Here is a 7,262-nt window from a genome sequence, read left to right as displayed (position 1 = left end):
GGTTGTTAAGTGTTATTTTTGATCCAGCCAAGCTGGGTCCATGTTATCGCTCCGTATTTCAGCATCCTAGCAATGTAAGGATTGGAAAACAAGTGACAAGTCATTTATACAAATTACTCTCCTATTGAATGACTAAATTAATTACAATGGACAGAACAATGTACAGTCATATATATATTCAAAAGAAAAGTAATGGAAATAAACATCTTATAAAGTAAACTGCTTTTAACATTGGGTGACATGTATTTGAGCCTACATGAATTATTCTGTGAATCATAGTTTTCAATATATAGTCTTGTACAACATAAAGTTGTTATTATTGTCTATATCCATACTCTTCAGATCACCATGTAGTAAGACCCATTGGCTTCATAAATACTGATATATGAGAAAATTTTGAAAGAAGTGTTCAGTGACTTACAATTTCAAAATAGTTCAAAAATTTTCTGGTACACATTAGCCTTTAGACTTCTACATAGGGATTTGGGCATGATGTATATGGTCTACTTGTCTGCCTACAGAAGAACAAATTGAAAAAAAGAAGAGTTCTAAATGCAAGTGATGATGTGTTTATATAACATGTAAAAAACTTATATTAAAGTATAAATCAAGATAAGAAGGGTGGTATACTTGCCAATGAGACCTCATCAGGGACCAGATTAAGTGGAAGTCTACAATTATAGGTCACTGTATCACATAGTATCTAAGCTGTAAAATGCATTGAAGTGACGAATGTGAAACCATTTGAACATGGAAACTGATTTATAAACAGACAAAATCAAAAAAACTTGTTATACAGCAATAAATGACGGCCATTTTATTTGACTCCCAACTCGGGTAAGCACCACAGGGGCTGATCCAGTCATTTTAAAAAAGGGGGGGGGGGGTTGAAACTACATGTCCCCATTCAAATGCATTGATTGGTCCATAAAAAGGGGGGGGTCCAGACCCATCCTTCCTCTTGGATCTGCCTGCACCTATAGAATGTTTACTGTTTCCAAACACTTCCCAATGCCTGGGACAGTTGTGAAACAGTAAAACATAAAACCAAACTAAGAAAATTGGCAGAACTCCTCAGATTGATACAAAGCAGAAAAAAATCATATCACAAGACACTAGGAGTACACAAGTTTCAGAAAGATGTTCAAGGCCAATAAGAAGTGACTGAACTGATAAAATAAAAATAATGTATTTGAAATATCAATCTTTAGAAATAATACATCCAATGGATTAAGTTTACAGGTCATAAATAGAATAACAATACTGCAATGCTAAAATAATGGTTATGTCATTGTAGGAATGTGAATTGTAATGATTTAAGTAGATCAATATTTAAAATGACTTTAAAACAATATTCAGATATCTATTTGTGTTCGAATGGGTATTAAGGTAGTACATATGAGTGAATATCCCAACAAGACCTCACAATCTGCAATTCAGTGGTCCTTTGTTGCTTTGTTATGTATTTGTTTTTATGCCCCATCTACGATAGTAGGGGGCATTATGTTTTCTGGTCTGCGTCCGTCCGTTTGTTCCGGTTAAAGTTTTTGGTCAAGGTAGTTTTTGATTAAGTTGAAGTCCAATCATCTTCAAACTTAGTAAACATGTTCCCTATGATATGATCTTTCTAATTTAATTGCCAAATTAGACTTTTGACCCCAATTTCACGGTCCACTGAACATAGAAAGGGATAGTGCAAGTTTCAGGTTAAAGTTTTTGGTCAAGGTAGTTTTTGGTTAAGTTGAAGTCCAATCAACTTGAAACTTATTACACATGTTCCTTATGATATGATCTTTCTAGTTTAATTGCCAAATTAGACTTTTGACCCCAATTTCACGGTCCACTGAACATAGAAAATGATTATGCGAGTGGGGCATCCGTGTACTATTAAAAGAAATAGACCTGTAAGTATTTAAAAATTGGTCAAAATCTTGCGTGTCTATTTCTTTTAAATCAACAAGTTTGTGAAGGATTTTAACTGCTTTGGTCATTAAAATATATTTCAATTGCTCTGAAATTGTACCACAAGTAAAAGGTTTGGATTCATTTTGTGGGTTCTGGTGCAAACAGTTAAGGTAATAAGGGCCAAAAAACTAGCATTTTTGTAGTTTCTGGACAATAACTTGTGTGTAAGTGTATGGATCTCTCTTACATTGATTGTACCACAAGGTTCCATATCACAAAAGGAAGGCTGGGAATGAGTTTGGGGGTAATTGCCCAATTCCCGCAAAAACAAGCATTTTTGTAGTTTCTGGACAATAACTTGTGTTTAAGAATATGGATCTATCTGAAATCGTACTATAAAATCCCATACTGCAAAGAAAAGGCTGGGTTTGAGTGTGGGGGTAATTGCCCAGAGAGGGGATTAAAAAAGTTTGGGGGGTACTAATTTTTTTTCAATTTTTTTTAAATTTTCAAGAAGAATCTTTAATTGCACAGTGTTGTGCAATAGATTTGTCAGAAACCTATACTATGACAAAAATTTGATCACAATCCAAATTCAGACAGAATCGGGCTTGAATATTGTGTCCAAAATTCCACCACTGTTCAAGGTTCAACCTTTGTGGTCGTATCAGGCTGCGCTCAACGAACCAATTTATGTTGAGCCTCCGACAGAAAGCCTGGACAAATATTGCCTACCTGGAGGTGCATCAACAATTCGGAAGTTTACTGCTTTAGCTGGTTTAATGGGAACTACTTGTGATAGAACATTTATTTTTGTCGCTAAACGCTCTATATGGGGATATTGATCTGGCAGCAACGTTAACTAACTTCTTTAAAGGTTTATATTATAGAAGGTGGAAACTTCGGACTTTGTATATAGATGCCATATGTTAGAAAGTTTCTGTCTGTCTCGTGTTAATTGCCCTCGACCTCATTTTCATGGTTCCGTTTAATTTCTCTATATTTAACTATGAGTAATAGGAAAACTATATTTAGTATGTGCGTACCTTGCAAGGTCCTCGTACCGGTTTTCACTTTCTTTACCTCATTTCAGTGAACAATATAAAGTCCAAATCTGATACTATAAGCAAAAGATCTTGTATATTTGGTGTATGGAAGGATTGTAAGGTGTCCATGTCCAACTGGCAGGTGTGATCTGACCTTGACCTCATTTTCATGGTTGATTGGTTAAAGTTGAGTTTTAAGACCGCAAAAATAACATAAAATTTGTTCGCATATTGTTATCACGTTGTCGTCGTCCGAAGACTGATGGTTTCCAGATAATAACTTTATTATTAGTAAATAGAAATCAATAAAATTTTAACACAAGGTTTATAACTGCTATAGGAAGGTTGGGATTGAATTAAGGGCCTAAATGGAGCCCAAATAAGCATCTTTGTAGTTTCCAGACAATAACTAGTGTTGTATGAATCTCTGACTTTGGGGGTTATGGCTCAAACCATTTCGGAATTCAGGGGAACACGAGGGTTATTCAGGTTAAGGACAATTGAGACAATTTAAAAGCAGGGTAGGAGGTGTCCAAATCCAAATCAATTTAACAAAAATGTTTGATTACCTCCCTTAAACTGCTTGTAAATTATGTGGTAAGCAATTATGGTGATAAGCTGTAAATTAATTTTAGCAGTTACTATTAATTAAGGTCTTTCCCCTACGTGAGGAAAGACCTTATTGTTTTTCTAAAGTTTTTTCTTTTTTTTCTTCCAACATTTTTTTGGCATGGCCTCCCCATGTTTCTTTTGAAGTTATCAAGACCAAACATGGACCATCGATAAACCTCATCATGAGGTATAACCAGATGACCCTGTTAAGGATTTCATAATCCCCTTTATAAGTTATCTCCCTTTTATTAGTTTTTTTCAACATGGCCCCCTCTCGTTGTTTTTCAAGATATCATTACCTTATTTGGACAATAGGTAGATCTCATCATGATGTATTACCAAATGAGGTTGAATAGGATTGCATCGTCCCCTATGAGAGTTATATCCCCTTGCAGCAGTTTCTTTCCTCTGCATTTTTCTCAAAAAGTATTAGAGATAGAATTGATTTGAAAACGGCAACATGTACAGGAACAGATGGCAATGTTAATAAACATATACAATCATTTTGTTATTAACCCTTATCAGGAGTTATTCCCCTTGAAAAATTGTGTACAATTTTAGAAATCCAGAACCGGAAGTCGTATAGACTTTGGACCTTCAACAATAATCTTTAATTCATGTGACCTTTAATATGCACCCAAGGTCAAAGGTCAGAGTGCAAAATAAAATTACGCTGCAATTTCAGGCTTACATATTAGGAATTGATGAAACTTTGCTGCATACATACAGCGTATAAAATGTTCCTCTCGACAAGCTCTACATTTTATATAATAAGCCCAAAAATGTCCGACCGTCTGTTCAAAAGTTACAACGGGATGATTCTTAAAAGTATAGTATTTTGTGTATATCTTTTTAAAGGTAACAGATATCAACCTACTATAAACTGCAAAGATGATCAGTAATTCAAGACCTTCAATTTGAGGTCAATGTCAGGTCATGATGAAATTTCACCTTGACCTTAACATGATACTATGACCTTGACCTTGTGATATTTGAAAGGTCAAGTGGTCCTGAGTTGAATGGTGATAGTCCCATGTTTCAACGACTTCCGGTTCTCAAGTTTGGTATTGCATCATATATTTGATGATTAATTGTGACCTTGGTGAACTTTGAAATTGTCCCAATTCTTTTTCTATAATGTTGTCCTTTAACTGCAGATCATTTACCATTTAACAGATTTGAGATATCTATTGTCGTTTTAGAGATAATGCAGTTTGAAATTTTGCGAGCGGCGGCATGTATTTCTGAATCAACAACATCTTGCCACTTATGTTTAAGAAATTGAAGAGATTAACATAGTTATATGTTTGACTATATACCAAAAACATTCCATGGAAAAAAACACCAAAAATCATTTTGAAATTTTCATGTTTTGCATTGACTTTGTAAGTTTCATAACTTCTATTTATATCGTTGATATTTCATCATTTTTGGCACTTAAATTGGGTCATCTGATATATCAAATTGAAGGTCTCAATAAACTCTTCTTAAAAATGATAAATTTAAACCTCTTTTCAGGTGGAAGGGTGGGGTCATTTAGTGCAAAAATTCAAATTTCTCGGATGGTAAGGTTGTCGTAAATCAAATGAAAGAACATAAAGCGTACATTTCAAATTTCAAATTGACGTCCCCCAAAAATTGGTTGGATGGGGTCATTGAGTGCAAAAAATAAATTTTCTTTTACGATAGGGTTGTTGTATATCAAATGAAAGGTCATGATGTGTACATTTGAAATATCAAATTCCCGACCTCCAAAAATTAGTTGGATGGAATTATTAAGTGCAAAAATCTAACTTTCTAGAACATGGCGTTGTCGCATATCAAATGAAAGCTCATCTACCCTGTGGTACATATATCATACTTCCGATCTCAAAAATGTAGGCGGATGAGGTCATTAAGTGTAAAAAGCGAAAAGTTTCAGAAGGTATGCTTGTCGTATATCAAACGAAAGGTCATACAAAGTACATTACGAAAACATCACTTTTACAGGAAAGACCTTTCAATTGTTTTACAAACAATTGAGATACTAGTTGATATTAATTTTAGTCATGACTATGTATGTCTTTTTATATTTTAAAACTTTTATGATGTATTGAAATGGGTAATTATGGTTGCAAACTCCATTAGAAATTTGAATTGAAATACTGACCATATTTTGAGGGAAAGATATTTTTTTTTTTAATAAGGGAAAGGGGAGAGGTGAAAAAAGTTGGAGGAAGGGAGGTAAATTTTTCAGATTTCAGAAAGAAAAAAAAATAATCGTCAAATATATTTTTTTTTTGGGGGGGGGTATATTTCAATAGCAGTGTATTGCTCAAACCAGAAAAACAGAATACATTATTTTTTTGAGGGGGGGGGGGGCAATTCCCAACATCATAGAGTATTGCACAAAAGAAAAAAAAAATATCAATTCAAATCATATACTAGTAACCAATTTGAAGTTCTTTGACTAGTTATTCTTGGTCAGAAACCTATTATGTGTCAAATTTTTTAATTACAATCCAAATTCAGACCTCGATCAAGCGTGAATATTGTGTCCATGTTGATACTAAGTTTCCGTCAGTCACGTGTCCAATGTACTTGACCTCATTTTCATAGTTCTGTGACTTCTTGAAAAACAAAAGTCAGTAAGATTTTTTGTAATGTTAAATTCTCTCTAATAGGATAACTGTATTTGGTATTTGCGTACCTAGCATAACTAGGTTAAGGTTTGGTGGTCAAGTCCATATCTCAGATACTATAAGCAATTAGGTCTACTATATTCAGAAATTTTCATGGTTCAGTGGTCAAAGTTAAGTTTTTGTGTTTTAATCTGGTTTTCTTTCACTTTATGCAATATGTCTACTATACTTGGTGTATGGAATAATTGTTAGGTGAACATGTCTAGCTGGCAGGTGTCATCTGACCTTGACGTCATTTTCATGGTTCAGTGGTCAAAGTTAAGTTCTTGAGTTTTTTTTTCTAATACTATATGCAATAGGTCAACTATATTTGGTGTATGGAAATATTTTATGATCTATATGTCAGCTGGTCAGGTTTGATTTGACATTGACTTCATTTTCACGGTTCATTGCTTAGTGTTAAGTTTTCTTGGTTTATGTTCAGTTTATGTGACAGTTGTAATAAATCTTTCTACATAGGACTATCAACATAATATCAATGATTAGCAAAGAAGGCGAGACATTTCAGCGTTTGCACTCTTGTCTTATACTGTATGCAATAGGTCTACTATATTTGGTGTATGGAATGATGCTAAGGTATAAATGTCCAATTGGCAGGTGTCATGTGATCTTGACCATATCATGGCAGTGATATTGGTTGCCTTAAATTATCGGAGAATAAAGGCTTTTTCCCCTGGAGAAGAATCCCAATTTGAAAAAAAATAGCTTAAAATTATTCCCCAAAAGACAACTTTTTCTCAAACAGTGCAGTCTCAGTAGTAATTGTGCATGAATACAAACTTAAAAAACTCATTTAAACATTTTTCATGCCTCAAATGACTATATGTGCAGATTTGAGGGTCTATTTATGTTTATCACCATGATCACTGATAATAAGGGGTCTTATTTCAAATGAAGGTTTTCCTCTTGAAAGGGGGTCTGCAAATTGAAGTTCCAGTCGAATTCATGGTTATTATAAACTTCCCAATTTGACAAAAAACGACGCATATTTTCTCAATAAAAAAGGGTAGAGGTAGTT

Source organism: Mytilus edulis, chromosome 4 (genome assembly GCF_963676685.1).
Source record: "Mytilus edulis chromosome 4, xbMytEdul2.2, whole genome shotgun sequence".
In the NCBI taxonomy this organism is placed as follows: Eukaryota; Metazoa; Mollusca; class Bivalvia; order Mytilida; family Mytilidae; genus Mytilus; species Mytilus edulis.
The sequence above is the reverse complement of the archived record's forward strand: the minus strand, read 5'-3'. Positions refer to the sequence as shown.